At 39.1% G+C, this 18,143-nt stretch overlaps 1 long non-coding RNA gene across 1 annotated transcript; it reads right to left on the reverse strand.

Annotated features, from left to right (window-relative positions):
• Nucleotides 1–9,273: 9,273 nt before the first annotated feature.
• Nucleotides 9,274–18,117, reverse strand: LOC116789769. Its single transcript, XR_004358149.1, has 3 exons — nt 17,854–18,117; nt 13,375–13,697; nt 9,274–10,102 (listed from the first exon to the last, which is right to left on the reverse strand). It is a non-coding gene; the product is annotated as an uncharacterized LOC116789769 (long non-coding RNA).
• Between the last annotated feature and the right edge of the window lie 26 nt (nt 18,118–18,143).

The raw sequence follows: 18,143 nt of genomic DNA on the forward strand, positions 1-18,143 counted from the left end.
TTGTATATACCTAGATGTTACAGAAGAATTGCTCATGAGTCAACTCAATTTAAATCAAGGTAAAATTAATATAATAAACACAATCAGATCTCTAAGATGTTGCACATCAGGAGATCAAACATTAATAAATTAAGGGAACTGATATGGAAAGTTAGCAACATCATGGGGCCCTGGTGATATGAAGCCTGGCATGTGAGTCAAATGTGAGGAAGCAAGAATCCTTTCCTGGCATCGCAGTGTCAGGAAAAAGAGAAAATATTTTCAAATAACTTAACTATGAGGAGGAAAAAATCTAACAAAGTTTGTATATTACTGGTACTGCAAATACCGGTGCCAGTACACTGTATATTAGCTATATTCTTAAACTACCTTGCATGGGTTCACACACAGAAAAAGTAAAACAATGGCAAGATCAATGGATTTTAAATTGCCTCTTAATGTAGTATAATGATTTTTTTTTTCTGACCTCAGCTGTGGCTGAGGGAGGGCTCTTGCTTCACTGCAGAAGAGGTTGACTTAAGTTGCTTTTCAAGGTAAATTTCCAGTAAGTAGTCTTTTAAATCTACGGGCAGCTCACTCATTATGTCTTCGGTCCTATAAAACACATAATTGTCCATTACTGTATTCAGTAGAAATAGTCAAACGTTAATTATGCACGTGCTTCCAAGTGTTTTCAGGATGAGAGTCCATGCCAAAGTCAATTAAGTATAGGGCTCCAAAGTGGTTGGGAAATTACATAGGATAAACAGGCAGAGGATGTTTCTTAAGTGAAGGTGCAATTCTGGGTGTCAGACATGGTCAGGAGCATTGTTGTGATGTATTTAACCTTGCGAACAAACAGAAGAGTTGTTGTAACATATAATTATGAAAGACAACTTTGTCACAATTAAACCTCTAACTAATGTCTATTTACACAATATTGACATCCATCTGGAGGAGCACAGGTTTTTCATTTGTGAATTCCTTTCTTCTGTAGTCTTTCTGTTTTGACCACATTCTTATTGCCAGCAATCGATTTCGTACCTCCCATTGCAAAACAAGTATTTTGTTTATGCTTTGCCAATAACAAGTTTCAAGACAGTGATTATTTTAGATGGAAAACTGCTCAGTGACTACATGTTACATGGGGTCAAAATAAACTCCTTAAACATGGGCATCTATTTCAAGAGACCTCTGTGAAACTACAACATCCAAATGGTAAATACAACACAGATCCTGTAAAGAGACCTGGGCTCTTCTGAGGTGTAACTGGGTGGCAAACAGGATACCTCTGTCATCTCAGATGACAATAGATGTCTAAATGTAGAAAAACAGAGCAAATTCTTACTCTCTGAAAACCTTACTGAGGCTGCTGGATCTTTAGGATGGCATGTGTTTATTAGTATGGCAGGTTTTTGGCTTTTTTTCAGAGTACTTTGCCAGTATTTCTATGTTGAGACTCAGCAGCACTTCTGCACTAGGTTTTACAGCGACACTGGAAAAGAGCTGAGGTTCAGGAAGATTGAGAGCCACATTCAGTTTTCCCAAATCTACTTCAGTCTTTGTGTCCAGCATTTTCCACTGGAAAACCCTACAGCTAACCAATGGAAACACTATGACTTAGTTGCAATTTGTACGGCCTGAGTTTGACCTTACACAGCTTTCTCCAACATGATCCCTTGGAGCCGACAGAACCCTTGGATGGAGTCTCAATGGGGAACTTGTCCTGACTGATTTTTAGAAGGCACTCTGAAAGAAGAAAATGAGGTCTCTACAATATATGAGCTTTTGCTGTTGTAATGACTAACAGGTTGTAGTTGTAACCAAAGGAGCTACTCACTGGGAAGGTGAGAATCATTCCAAATTGTCCAAGGGAACATACCTGTCTTCACAATCATTATTCTTAGATAACTAAATACGTGGATATGGGCTGTGGGGATTGCTATTTGGAACAAAATAGTTCAGATCCTTACCATTTTGTATGGGTGCCTAGACTTGGTGATTTACAGGAAGACATCAAAAGAAGTATTTCATTAACTCATTCAAGACATGAGATTCATTCTTGTGATCTGTTTGGTACAGCCATTCAATCAGCAAAATTACATAATTATGCTCTGATCTGTCAAATCAACGAATGGAAGATTCTGTCAATTCAAGGTTTATTACTTTCTCTAAAATGCACAGGCCAAAGATAGTGGGACAAGAAGGCTGGGCATTTACTTAAGTAGGGAAGGACGAGGGAAGAAAGAAAATTCAAAACTGTACCTGCCAGTGAGCACATGATCTGATCTCCAGTGGGGCCTGCAGGAAGTAGAAGGCAAATGGGAAGAAAGCAAAGGGGAAAAAAATAAAAATTAAAGCTTGGGCACACAAGAAGACAGGACTGAGAAGGAGACTGAATGCAGCGACTGACCAGCAGCCCGGGTGCCAGGCCCTTCTGGATTTTGATCTTACTTTCCGTGCTGACTCAACATGTGGCCGCCGACCAATGGCTCCACCTTTATGTTTCAGTTTCTCATAAGCAGGTTGGCATTTATCTATTAGCCTTACGGACTGTTGTAAAGATAATTAATAAAGTGCTGTAGAAAGTGCTTTGAAGATGAAAGGCCAGATTCACAGTAGGAGGGCATGGAACTGAGTTGCTCATTCATTTTCAGCAAAACCAGTCTATACTTACAGAAAGCACACAAAAACCTGCCATTTGTTATTGCCACCTACTCTCTTCTCTAACTATTTTCACCTATTATTACACTCTGTGTTTAACTAATGTTTGATTCAAGCAAATAATATGTGTACAACTATTTATCATCTGAAGTTAATCATGTGTCCAACTGACTGTCAGATTAGATTCCAAGACTAAATGGTGTATAGAGGGGCTGTCTATTATTGTGTATCTACAGAAACATCTGATAAACACTTTTTCAAGTACAAATAATAACAGCTGGCAAGTTATAAAAAAGTGACAAATACATTTAGCACTGGTCATCAGCTCTCTGAAGTTGGGACCATTTTTAAGGTCCATTTTTCTACCTTAGCATCAATGTTGATGGTGGGTGTTTGTTACAATTTTGTATTATTAAAATATACTTATCAAAATCACCTCAAACTGACCTTCCCTAATGATTCCTCTTGCTCTAGGCTGAAGTCTTTCAGGTTGGCAAAACAGTCTTAGCTGTTAGGCCATTAGTGTTTTATGGGTGCCATAAACAAACTGCAATTTCTATCCAACTCAATATGTCTGTCTTTAATATGAGTCTATTTAAAGTTTTGTGTGTCAGGCTTTATAGATTCAACTATCTATCAAATCACAACAACTTGACCTGATTTGGTAATGTTGTGTCACAGAAGAAAGCTCAATTGAGAAAGCTCAGTAGCCATCCTGAAATAAAGTTTATTTGTAAAATATTCAAACAAATGATTTTATAAATAATTTTGAACTATATTTTTAGTGTGTTGCCCATTAAGATTTGCTGTGTTTGGTCAGGCATTGCCACTGAATTATCATGATCTATTACAGAAACAGAAAAGATGGCTGTTCAATGTGAATTAGTACATGAAATGTACAATGAAGTGATTGGTCCACTTCTGCTTCTACTGTACATAATAAGTGAGTAAACTGGATTTTCATTCTAAGGAGAACTAGAAAACTTGCTGAAAGATAAAAATATTATTAAATTCTGGGAAAAAATTTGCTTTTAAGGCTTAATACATTTGTAGTTTAGGAAAATCCAATGAAAAATAATTTATCATCTCTGCAAGGTGTTCAAATGGGAACATAACCAAGCACACACACAGGTTTAGTAAAAAAAGACAGCTAAGTTGTAATTATTTAACAGACAAAATAACAGCTAGTTTAAAAACAAACAGACTGTATCTCCAATTTCAAAACACCACATATAACATCACTTGAGAAGTTGCAAGAAGTGTCATTACATCCAAATATTCACATCTAAATATGAAAGAAAAACAACAATGTTTTTGTGGCTTGAGTGGCTTAACTGAAAGTTGGATGGAACCACTGATAATTCACTGCTTTCTCCCTACTGATACCAAAATGAAATGATACAGCAGTTTGCTAACCAGTAATCTTGGATTCCTCCTGCCTGGGGCTCTGTTCCTGATGCAGGGGGCACCTACAATGCAGTCTCTCACACCAATCTACTTCTGGCAGCAGTGAGTTGAGCAGAAGCTACACAACCTGGCTAGAAAATGGGGTACGTGATCAGACAGCCCATGTTGAGCTTCATGCTGCCATACCTACCAGTAATGCTGAACATGCTACTAACTCCAGGGAAAACATACCAACAGTATGTCACATTTTCCCTTATCAGCAGCTCAGTGGTTGTAGAGTGAGAATCCACTGGTCAGACTCTATTTTTTGTTCTATCATGCAGGTTTTTTTATGTCTTTCTAATCAAGTGCGTATTTTGTCTTAGTTTTACATGCTATAAAAAGAGAGATATTTTCTAAAGTCTCCTAAAATTTGTGGATGAATAGTGTCCTGCACAGTAAATTCACAGCACTGTCATATGCAGTCATGTCTGGTTTTATATCCTCATCTACAGAATGAGGATTATTTTATGTGTTACAATTAACAGGTCACTAAGAGGTTAAATTCCTGGATGTCAGTCAGCTATTCTGAAAACCTGAAAATGGAGACAGCATTCAACAAATCGTTTTATTAGTTTCCCCACATGCATCCTGCATAAAGTTTAACTCTACAGAGAGGCCAGGGAGCAGGAGACAGGGAACAGTGATGTTACTGTGCCCAGGGTGGTATTAAACAATGACCATTATAAGGTGATGATGCTTTGTCAACTGAATGGAACAATGGCAGAGGCCTAGCACCCAGTACTCTGTTAGTTGTGACATTATAAATCAGAGAGCTCACAAGAAGGAGGCCAGTTCTCTGGACTAATTGTATTCAGCTACTTGTTGAGAATTGTTTTTGTAAGAAATGTGTAGTTCAGTTTACAGATCTAGTGTACTAAAAATTAGACAACCAAAAGGACTAAAACTCAGCTGAGCTCCTCTCCCAGCTGTACCAGTCAGGTTCCTTTGTGGCAGGATGCTGAGCACTTCTTAAAATCCAAGGGGAAAGCATGCAGTTTGCAGGATTCATGTGTCATGATTTGTTCTTTGTGAGGAGGAGTCACACTGTTAACATCTAAAACATATGTTTCCACACTGTCCACAGTACTGGATGCTCTTCAGGAAACAAAGCAGTTGGACAAAGCTAAGTATTGGGTAATTCAAACACCATTTTTATATTTATTTATTCATTTGTTTGTTTATAAAAAACTGGCTAACAGCACTGGAGCTTGTCACACTGAAAACTACCGACTAGTTAATACCTAGTGTGTCTGACCATACCATAGTTCTCCCAAGGAAAGAAGATCCTTATGGAGTGAACAAAGAGGTGCTAAGTTCAGGCAGACATCACTTTCCCTTCATAGCCCTCTTCGTGCCTTCCCACTGTGCTTGCCACGTTCTTTCTGATGTGAAACAGCTTTTTGGTGAGCAATCTGCACATGAATTGAGAGATAAAGTGAAGCTGTTAGAGCAGGGGCTGTGCAGCAGAACAGCAAAGCATGTAGCTGCAGGAGCAAAGGCTTATCTGCTGAACAGAGGGGACAAGAGGGAAAGCAGGATGTGTAAAAGTCAAATCTGAAATGGAAGATGCAATTCATTTATTTTAGGTGTTAGAAAAAAAGGAAAATTAAAGAACTGGAGTAAAGTGGCTTGACTGGCCAGGTCAGAAAGTTTTTTCTATCCCAAACAGTGTGATAAAAGCATGAAAGATGGAAAACAGATTAATTGATCACATACAGTACTATTGTCAGCATGAAAGAAGTAAGGAAATTAACTTCAGTACCTGAACATGCACAAGAAAATAAGGCTTCCTTCAAATACAATGAAGATGGTGTATACTGTCCTTGTTCTCTCCTCTCTGCAGTATTACTTCACACAAGTTCAACAGAAGTTCTGTTGCAGCCTTCGGGACAACTGCTACGTACAATCTTTGTATTGGAGTCTGTGGCAGAGCAGTGAATATGGGAAATGGGGTTTAGGCAGCATTCCCCACAGATACAGGTCATCTAACAGAGGCAGATGTGAGCAGGCTCACTGGAAAGAAGGGACACTGAGTAAAGGAAGATGTTGCAGGTGAACATCAGGCCACATTGTGGCAGGTTTTATGGGCCTTGTGAGTTGTTAGACACCTTCAAGTTTTTTTTGATCTCAAATATTTGAATACTAGGACAATTCATGCTGGAGAAGAGGTCAGAAGGTCTCTTGTCTAATATCCTGCTCCAAGCAAGGTCAGCAATGAGATCAGGTTACTCAAAGGTTTATCCAGTTAGGTCTTGAAAACCTCCAAGGCTGGAGACTGCAAAACATCCCTGGGCAACCTGCTCCACTGTTCTCATCTGCATCTTCTTCTATCTCATCTGAGAAATTAATGAATGCTTCCAGTTGCCAGATATCTCCTCTATCTATTCCTGCTTCATCCTCATTGATAGTGGCACCTTGGAATTGCTGTGGCATTATGATGAAAATAAAACCCAAGGAAGATGATGCTGTGCTATAAACTTAACCCCCCACCTTTGTTCAGGGGATCGTAAAGCTGATGGAACTGCCATGTTATGAACAGTCTCACAGTTGGTATATTTAAATTCTGTACGCTAAAAGGCTGAAGTCCAGTGATTTTAGGAGCATCCACCTGACTTCAGGATAATCTGAAAACATTCTCACTGTCATCAGAACAAGGATTTCAGTCCCCAGGGATGTTTTATGAAGGACAAGAAGCAGCTGTACAAGCATTCCTGCCAAAATAATCAACAAAACAGTAATTGACAGTAACTGGAGTAACTGGATGCATATTTTGCATCCTAAGAACTGCAGGGAGCCAACATAAGAGCAACAGCAATGGAAGAAGTAGCTAAGTAGTCAGGGAGATAGAAAAGGACAGCAAAATACTCCATGATATGGATTTTTATTCATTTTGAGGTATGCCAATGGGCCTTCTGAGGCAGAGGTCAGGCTGCCCAGCACCTCAGCAAATTAAAAATCAGCAACGTCATTTGGGTCCCACACAAAGCAATGATAAATGTTCTTCCCACACCTGTGCACAGAGGTGTGGCACTCTGGTCTTTCATCAAATCTCTATTTGCAGGAAAACACCTTGCTAGATAAAGCTACTGCCTAGTAAGAGCCTTTCATAATGTACACTCTAAAGCTGGCTGAGTAACCCAGGAAAGTTCCTCCAATTAATAATCCTTCTTGTCTGAAGCTGGCGTTTTTTTAGATAATTCTGTGGACACTGCAGTGTGCTCAAGGGCAGAATATTGGCCTGATTACACCACACTCCCTCCTCAGACACAATGCAGAATTTTCAGTCAGGATGTTGCAGCTGTTCCACCGCTGTGCACTGCGGTGTTATGCAATAATTTAGGCCAGGAAATGGAGATTACTTCATACCTTTTGCAGAGTGGGTGAGGATTTATGAAAATTCTCAGAGGTAAAGTTTTATTTTACAATTAAACAATAGGCAAATAAACACATGAAGCAACGGCACTTAAGTCAAGCAGGAAGCCTGCTTAATGACTTTCAAATATGAAGAACTAAAAGTACAGTCTAAGATAAAATGACAATAACATATGGAACAAATAAAAATATCCTCAGCCTGTTCATCTCAACTGCTGAGTTCACCAGAAATATTTTGCCTGCTATTGGATCATAGAGAAGATGCTCCACAGGCAGTGAGAACTACTTGATCCAAACATACAGGACACTCTGATGAGAAGCAAACTATAAGGAATTAAATAGTGAAATGCTGCTAAATCACTTTCTTATGGATAAGGTCATTTGAAAACAAATGCCATCCATTCTGCTAATCAGAAATTGACAGATATTTAATAAACAAACCCTTGCAAAAAGACCTATTTACTGTCTACATCTATGCTACAGTCTTACTTTTAAAGATCAACTAGTTAGAAAATCGTTAAAAATTAATTGTATTAATACCTAAGGAGAATTCCTTTTAGTTGTATCTCTCAGCCAAAACTATAGCAAATGCTTCAGTGGAAAAACAAACAAACAAAAATGTTCTAATGCTGAAATAAAAATGCAGAGAACTTCAGGGAACTCAGTTATCTTTAATTAATCATGCTAATTAGCATAGTGGAAGCCTCAAAATTGAAGATGATAACCAAAGCTTAGCATTGCCAATTGCCTATCTCCTGATACAAGACAAGTCTGATTGCACTGGTATTTGTGAAATTCTTTTAATACTTAACAGCTAGCACAAGATACTGTGCCATTGTGTTGTTGCTGTTGATTTCTTAAAATGAACATTTGATCCTGCAGCATTTGATCCATTGCACTTATCTAAGTGCCTGACATTTTGTCCTTGCTCTGCAGCAGCCAGTACTACAGAGCAGATTTTAGCAGGTGTGCAACTCACTGTTGCTTTTGCACACACCAGTACAGAAGGAGACTGAGGGGCTTGAATCAGTTCCTTTCTGACACCTAATGAAGCATGAAATTTTGTTCTCCTTATTCTGCTGTGCCCTATGACAAAAAATATCATTAGTGCTCAGAAAATTAGTCTGTTAAAAAAAAAAAATCAGTTTTAAAACTAGGAATTTCTGTGGCATTGCATTTCACCCACCGTGTGCAATACGAATATTTTCAGTTCTAAAAATATTACGACCCCTCCACCCATCAGTTCTTTTTCTGTTATAAAATTAAATTTAAAAGAGGCAACAATCCCTGCTATTTGGATGTCTCATTCAACCATTTTTCCAGGTCTGATACAGTTGTAAATAAATTCTCCCACACATCCAACATAACACTACCAGTGAAGTGCTAGATCAGACAGATAATTACTGTCAACACTGTTAGCAATCATCTTGCCAATCATGTAGCAAGTATTTCCTCACTTATGTTCTGCATAGGGCTAGCAATGTCAGCAGAGGAGATGGTGTAACCTGTCATTAGAAGCTCTGCTGGGAAGAGGCTGAATACTACAAACCTTCTCTTCCCCCACTCCCTCAAATCACTTCCCTATCTGCATGTTAGAACACAAAACCCTTACCATCAGTAATCAGCTTTGTCCTCAGCATCAGAATATGAGACACTCACAACTTTGCAGTGGCTAAAAACTGAATTATTCAGTAACTGGAATCAAATCTTCAGCTTTCTTCATCAGCTGTGTGCACGATGCAGCCTCGTCAAACAAAAATACCTTCAGTTTTGAAAATCTAAAAGCAGATTGAATAACACTGAGTGTATTATCAAGATAATATATTGAGGTATACACTGAACACTGGACATGCTTACCAATGTAAATACTAAGACATTCTGCATGGTTTTGGAATGGAGTAGTGCCTGAAAGAAAACAGGAAACTGCAGTGATCCCAGATGCATGTTTAGAATGGATTCACTACATGTTGTATGGAAACTGCCCCCTTTGCTGTTCTGTTCATATGAGTGTTTTATTTCACCTGAGTTTGCATTTTAATGACTTCTGCAAACTTGAAAAAACATTAGTTGAGGTATCCACGATGATTTAAAAATCCTTTTCAAAGCAGAATCTGGTATCCTCAGAGGTCATCAAGCTTAAGAGAAAATTGTGTATCAGTAGGCAACACAGATCAGAAGTGGAGTAAGAGCAGCATCTTTTAAGCTAAAACTATTTATAATTCCTCCTGTTCTCCTGAAGTCTTTTTTAATTTTGTTTTTATGGTTTTTTTCAAGTGCTTAGTATCACCTAACTTCCTTATTTGTCTTTATTTGACAGATACATACATAAGAAACGTGGAATTCTACAATATAAAGAAATGCTATCAACAATAAAGAGAATATCTAGGATTATTATCTAATACAGTATGCTTATGTGCATATATATATATTTGTATTTCAGTACTCACACACAAACTTGCACACACTTAAATTTATATAAATGAGACATTAAGTTCCATTAGAGCTAATGAAAATCCTCCAGCAGCAAGACTTTCAGGACTGTGCTGCTTATATTCCCTACAAGAAGGATGCAGTCACCCAAAAAGTTCTTCACCTGCTCCTCTTGCTTTGCAATCAACAGTCATTAGATTCAAGTTATCTACAAGAGGAAGGCAGCAGAACTTGGCTTTGTGAGCTACTGTTTATTTAAACAAGAAAGATGCAGATTGCATGTCCAGGTTCTTATATAATATGATGATAATGACTTGAATTACAGTTCAAAATACCAACTATGATAACAAACAAAAAAATAAATCCTCTTACAATCCTTACTCAGAAGGAGAAATGCATTTCATTTCCCAATGTCATGTATGAACAAAATTTTCCAAGTATTCAAATATATATTTTATTCTCCAAGGTGTTAGCTGTTAACTCTTTCATTAAAAAAAAATAAAGCTAGAGCACTAAAGGAGGAATCATACAGTCTGCAGGAGTCTAGTCTAGTGCATTACGGAAAATAAGCCTGGCAATGTCTCCTGGTAACACTCAATAAACACAGTAAACAAGTAAGTTACATGCACAGTAACTGAATGCTAGAGCTTTCATTTCTTAGCCAAACATATTTTCAATAGTTCTATGTACTGTTGAGGAACTGTTGCACCCATTTCAGTAGCAGATAGTCCATGTTAGGCTATACAGAGGACTTATTTAATAGAGGATTAAATGTCAATTGAATACGTCAGACAAAAAGTAAAATGGAACACAAGAAAGAGCAATAATTGCCTTCTTCTGATTTTTAACTCCTCCTAGTTAATACAATTTTTAATCAGATATCTTAATGCAATTTCTGCAGTAGGTGTATAACTAATAGAGTAATCTGATAGCTGCAAGGGCTATGAGGCTTTTTCAGCAAGCATTGGCCAAACCTGTCTGCTCTGCTTTAATTGTGCTGGTTACTGTATAAATTCTATAATACTTGTGACAGATTTACCACTTAAACTCTGCTCACCAATAAGCTAAACACAACCTCTGACACTACTGCTCAGGGTTTTTTTCCTACTGGTACAGAGTGGTCAAGAACCCCTGCAGTCAAATCTTAACCCTTCTCTATGTCTAAGGGTTGCTTTAAATTTTGAATTGTCTTTGAGCTCTGAACACTGTTCATAAGAGGATTTTGATCATTCATTATCTCCTTGATAACCATTTTTCAGCATTTCATTGAGGATGGAAACCAGCAGAGAAGGCTAAGAAGATACAAAGGAAATGAAAAACCGTTGCCTGTTTTCCCTTTTTTAGAGAGAATTTTCATCCTTTTGGACTGGAATAATTCTAGAAATGTATGTTCCTTCATTATAATTCATTGTCATGCCTCTATTTTTGTTCTGGTCTGGAGGGAATCAAATGTGGTCACATCTTGCTCATGTTGCTTGCAATTTTATCAAGACTGGCTCCATAGTTTAGTTTCATATGCTACTACTGGCCCCTCTACATTTTTCTCTTTATGCCATGTACACTGGTGCTGACAGAGCTGTCACTTCAACCTATTGTGACTGTAAGGAAAATTTGGCAAAGGTTGTTTATTCTAAATTCAGTATTCTTATTTCTGACTTCCACTGCTAACCAAGGTCACTACTTCTGAGTTTAGGTCTGTCAAGTTAACCTGATACTCTCACATTCTTTGTAAAAAGGTTTTAAAATTTTGCTTTAACAGTGTTAACTGAACCTACATTGTGTGTAGGCTGAGACATTAACTTACAGGCATCTGATGTTAGCTTTGGGTTTTTTTGTTTTCCAGACACCTACTACAGTGTCCTGATTTCAGAAGTGCTGAATACCAGTACCTTTCTTGAGAGAAATGTCAGAATATTTACAAAAAGGATGTTACTAGAATGTTCAATGTTACAAAACTGTATGATTTATCTGTCACATATGATAATGTATGTCACTGGCAGAAAGACCTTTATTCTATTACCTAAGCTACTGGTAAATTCAGAGCCATGGGCAATGTTTTGATAGATATTCAACAAATTAAAATACATGCCAGGACTTATGCAATGATCCCTCTCAACAATTACATTGCTGGTTTCTATGTTTCTAGTGGTTCTGCCTTGGAAGAGAAGGAAACCTTTTGAGGGCATAAAACATGAGGTTCTTACACCTCGCAGCAGTTACAGCCCACTCTTTTGTACTGCTATACATCCTTCTTCCTTAATTCCAACAGCTGTAATTACTCCAAGAAGTGTGTTAAATGTAGGAAAGAGTATAGGATCAGTGATAGTGCTCACAGGAGGATAGCTGGGGAGAGCAATTAAATCCCAGTGATGTTTAGACTTCAAATATGATGACAATCATAGTAAAACTTAAGGCACAGGAACTTGTAACCAGCGAATTTTGCCTTTCCTCAGGTTTTATGTCAACATGGCAAACAGAAATGTTTTTGTTCTGTGATGACCCAAAAGAAATGATTTATGAAAAGTTTTCTGTGAGCTTTTTTGTTAGAGCTCACCCAGATTTCCTCTCTGTATTCATCTATCTCAGTCAGGCATTTTGAGTTCTGTGGACCCTTAAAGCACTAAGTATTATATTCACCATAACAGGATGGTCAACAAGTATAACCCTCAAGACTGAAAGTTCTAGTAAGTATTCAGTTATCTGGGTGTCAGGTTGTTTTGCCATGTGTGCAGGTTGATTTGTACCAAAGCTTCAAGCAGAGATAAAAAAAAGAATTAAAAAAAAAGCTAGAGAGGAATAATCACAATGGGTAATGGGGCAAATGGGAAGCCCTCACAGTAGCCTAAGACAGAAACAATGAAATTTAAAAATAAGTGAAGCCCAACAAGCCATTTGATAGCATGGCCTCTGGCACAGTAGAATTTGAAAACCCAAGAGCTGCCTTTCAAATAAGTCCCTTCTCCAAACATGGAAAAACAATCTCTATCCTTGGTGTCCAAGGTACTATATTTACTCACTAGCAAGAGCCAAGTCCAAATGTATATGACAATGAGAACAAAGGCACAAAAAGCACATGAGAGCAGCACATATAATAAAACAATCCAGGCAAGGTCCTAACCCAGCTAGGTGCCTCAGAATGAACAGCCTTACCTTCACTCTTGCCTTAGAGAGCCTTGCAAATCTATTATGCATTTCCCCTTTCTCCAGCCTACTCAGACATGTTCTGGTCTGCTCAAGCTCACACTTAGGCAGGTCCATTTGGTGTCTATGGAACGTGCTTTATGGGACTGTAGCTGTCTCAGCTGAAATGACTAAGTCCCTGATTCCAGGAGACCCACACTTTAATAACACAACAGGCTGCTACTTCTGTACCTTCAGCCCATCCTGCTCAGGCCTGCCTCCTCCTTCAAAGCAATCTAATCTCTGTGCTTTATCTTCAAGAAAATATCAGTTGTACACAGTATTAAACACAATACTTACTGTCAGGGAGGCACTCCCAACAGGAAAGAAGAAGCAAGCACATAATTATCTCTAGTCTTCTCCAGGCTTCCTAGCTCAGCTTCCAAAAAGAAGACTTACTGGGCAGGCTGATCTTCACTCAGAGTGTTTTTGGTGCCATTCTCTTTTCCTTTTCTCCCTAGCACCGATCTGATTTGTATCAAGATGCCCAATCCAAAGTAATGCAAAGGAGGCATCAGTCCATGCAGTGTCTCTGAGCAGTTCTAAGTCTCTCATACCCTCACTCTTTGGTGGCATCAACAGAAGAGCTTCTGACATCCAGGCACCAGGCTTCCATCTTCATACTGCAAACAAAATGTTCATTGTTGTAAGACAGAGCATTTGATTTTTTAAGATCCCTGAACATTCACTGCCCAAAATATGTACCTGGAAATCTGATCCCATATTCAAACTAGACTGTTACTACAGTAAATGTGTGCATGGGTTCAAAAGCCTGTGAGGGACTGCCCTGCCAGGTTATAAAGTCTCTGTAGCAAAAGGGAGTTCATAAACAAGAGACAACCCCCCAAATCTTTTAGTTCTACTTTTCTAAGTGAAAATACCACTGATATGAGCTTAACGTTCTTTTACACTCTGACAAAGTGCACAAGTTGTTCTGCACTAAGGGAGGAAAAATTATGAATATTAAAGGTCAAACTCTTCTCATCTACTGCAACACAGGACCTGGAAAAAGGCTCCTGTATTCATCAGAGTTACTTCAGATTTACAGTGAAGAACACAGAGTGGACTCGGAAAAGTATTTTTAAATCCTCTCCTCATCATCAGATGAAAGACTGATGGGAGTATTTTACAGACAAGCTGCTTGGCTCAGCACTTTCAGAAGCTTTAAGGAATGCAATCAGATTGTAAAAACTTATGAGAGACTCATGATAGTCCTCAGCTATATTGACAACAGCCTTAAGATCGTCCATGTGAAAGTGACAAAATTCTGGTTTAAATTAGAAAATCAAGAATTTTATGCGTGTGACCTACGCAGAAGTTTTGTGCAAAGGAGTTCTCAGATTGCTTTAATAGTGTATCAGAACTAAATGCCAAAAAAATTGATTGTACTTCAAGCTCCTAAAAGTGCTCAGACTTCTTGTTTTACTTGCAGTGAAAGGACTTTTAAAGTAGAATGCTTATAGGGTTTGCAAGGTTTCTTGTGCAATTGAAAATCTACATACTTAACCTAAGAAAACAAACCACAGCTTTACCCAGATTCCAGTACGCAGATACAAATCCCTGGCTGTGTAAATTAACCTAACTCCCTCCAAATCCTAATGTCTCAGACAAATTAGCAGAAGGATTACCATAAATTAAACCCAACTAATTTCAACAGTTCAAGTTTTCTTAGACCAGTATGAGTTAGCAAATTATTAAAATATAGGTTCAGCTGAGAAATTAACAGAGATTGATGTTACATCTCAGAATCTACTCACGTGGATTCTGATGTAACAACATCTGGATACAAAACAACCCAGGATCAGAACCGAAAATGTTCCAAAACAGGCAAAAACCTACACAAATTCAAATAACCTTTAACTGTGCTCTCCCCTTCCAGAGACCTCATCCACCTGTGTTATATCCCTGGCTCCGTTGTTTCTCGGAGTGTCTCTGAGCAGCCAGCACAGTTCCGGCTTGCTCTCTTGTGGCCAGTGTTAGAGCTACAATTGTCCTGGTACTGCCCCGTTCCAGGGACCTCTGGGAGTGGTTCCTCTAAAGCTCGGCAGGTTTCCTCAGATTACAGTCACTTACAGCCGAGCCCATGACTCAGATCTGAACACACAACCAGGTTGTTGCTGTTTAACATGTCACCGAGCGTGAGCTGAGGTACAGAACCGCAGCAAAGAATGGGAACGTGGCACTGCTAAGCCTCAAAGGCAACATCGGTCCTACCCTGGAGCTCTCACATCTGTGAAGTCATCTGACACAAATGGATGGACCCCATCCTGAAAAGAGATCTTCAAGACTCGTGGTGTTTTCAGAAGGATGGCCTCACATTTTCAGTGTGTTTTTAACAGCTGCCTTTCAGAGCTTGAGCTTGGTCATTTGAGGATACCATTTTGGCCACGTGTTTGCTAACAGGTGACAGCACCTTCAAATACTTTCTGGCATTGGTGACTGTTTTGTAACTGTTTACACTGGTCGTTGGGTAATTTGTGCTATTTTATATATTTTTAAAGATGCCAGATGCAGAAAAGGTGAGGCCTTTAAAAGACTGAAATATTCCTTGATCCTTTATTAACATTGCATCAGGCATCATTAATCTCAAAAAAAGCAGTTTTATGGCAGTAAAAAGAAAAACAGTTCAGAACACCAGAGCTGGCACAAGAGCACAAACACAAGCAGATTGACCAGAGATGTATCCAGTGTGACTGTAATTTCAGGAGTGATCTTGCTGCAGGAATCCATTCATTTTAAAAAGGACTTATCAAAAGCCCATTCCATATCAGTAGAAGAATCACGAATTTGTGGTTAAGACCAGAAGCTGAAAACATTCCACATTTGCTATCATGCCTCAAGACCATTATCAGCACTCTTCTGAAGAAACCAATAAAACTGAGTGATGGATTTTTGATTAATAAACATTAACTGCATTTATTACTGAACATAAGAAGGATAATCATTACAGACATTATACTTTGACTACTGGGTTACTTGATCATCAACCTTTGTAACATATCAACAATAAATAAAACACTCAGGCAGCAGAGGGTTGGGAGTTACTCAGATTAAACAAGTTACTCAACAGAACAAGAGTGACAAACTACAAAGCACACTGAACAATATCACCAGAACTGTTTTGTGTGACCCAGATATGTGTATTTCCTCTAGAATTTGAAGGACAAGCCTCAGAACCACTCCAGCCCCGGGGCAACAATTTTCCAGCAGCTTCAGTTCTTCTGCTTTTTGGGAGTGCCAGAATCACACAAGCACTGGTGCACTGCAGAGAAAAAAGGATCAGCTCCCTGACCTGTCCCACCACACAGTCTCACACACAGCCATGGTCATGCAAGGCTGGAGGCACAAGTGTGTGGTTGCAGGTGGAGGGAAGAGCAAGACTGACCTCCTCTGAAGATGTAACCTCAGTTTCTCTTTCTGTTAAAGGCAAATAAGCAAACAGCATAGCACTTGCAAGTTACTGTATTGTCAAATATTCTTATAGCCAAATTGTCTTTTTTCATGCTTCTACTAGGAGCCAAAATCTTTATTCTCCCTAAGCCGCTGTCAAAAATTTCAATCAACATCACAGACATTCCAACCAAGCTCGTGGATACCACCAAAACAAGCTTTGCCACAAGCTCTAAGAATTATCAAAATATATAATATGTATGCTTATGCGAGCCACAAAGCAGCAAAAGTCAACACTCCTACATCACTTATGAAAGTAGCAAATATTTTCAAATAATTGATTAAGATTTGAACTATATTTGCACTGCAGTTTTGGCGCAAGGACTTGGGATAGATATCTCTGAGCTATCGGTAGCAGTCTGTAAGTTTGGAATTACTATTGAGTGTTTAGAATAATTATACAACAATGTTTAAAAAGAAGGGATAAAAATGAGACAAAAACCCCAACTGGAATGTTCCTGCATTAGCTACCTTGACAAAGTCTTACCCAAAACTCCCCACTGATATCCCCTGGTGCTCATTAACAAATCTATAATCTATTTTGTGTGCAAATCAGCAGACTTCTGATTTCCTGAGATATGCATTCATTCACCAGTTGACTTAGTGATTAGAACATGTAATTCTTTTCATAAGTAAGCCAATTTCTTAACTTAATTTTTTACTCCTCATTGGTGCGATGGGAAGATCGCACCTTCTGGTCACAGTAATTGGCTTCTGATACCATTTCTCAACCTAAATTTATTTAGGATAGTGAATCATGATAATATTATTTGTCCTGCTATTGTTGCCCTGTCACTTAAACTTGTCCCATGATGTTTTTATAAAGACAGGAAGAGAGATGCATCACTGTGATATATCTACAATAGAGTGGAAGAGACAGAGAATGTTAAGGCCATCCAAGGTGAACGGCCTGAAACACCCACCTTATACAATAATAAAATCATGTGTCTGGTTTGGGTTGGAAGGGAGCTTAAAGATCATCTCGTTCCAACCTCCTTGCCATGGGCAGGGACACCTCCCACTAGATCAGGTTGCTCAGAATTTCATCCAGTCTGGCCTTGAACACTGCCAGGGATGGGGCATCCACAGCTTCTCTGGGCAACCTGTGCCAGTGTCTCACCACCCTCAAAGGGAAGATTTCCTCCTAATATCCACTTTAAATCTGCCCTCTGTCAGTTTGAAGCCATTCCCCTTGTCCTGTCACTACCCGCCCATGTAAAAAGTCCCCCTCCGTCTTCCTTGTAAGAACATATAATAACGATGAACATAATGAAACGTATGATGCTAATATGTGTAAATAATATATCATTCATATCTCCCCTGGAATACCTTTAAGCAAACCGCCTAAAGGTGTTCGAGAGGCGGGATCAGCCCGGGGTCACACCACACCGAGCCGTTCCTTTCCTTTTCCGGGTGTTCCCTCGCACTCCACAAGGGACACAGTTTCCAAGCCTCATTCCACACGTCTTTCCCACATTCAGCCTGTCCCGATGCCCTCACGGACAACGGTGTGACACGACTCCCGTGGATTTCTGTCCCGACCGGGGAGACCCCCAGGTGGTGGGGGGGGGGGGGGGCGAACACTCGACACCCCTCAGGGATCCCGCCAGCGGCGCGCG

This window comes from Chiroxiphia lanceolata, chromosome 7 (assembly GCF_009829145.1).
Source record: "Chiroxiphia lanceolata isolate bChiLan1 chromosome 7, bChiLan1.pri, whole genome shotgun sequence".
NCBI lineage: Eukaryota > Metazoa > Chordata > Aves > Passeriformes > Pipridae > Chiroxiphia > Chiroxiphia lanceolata.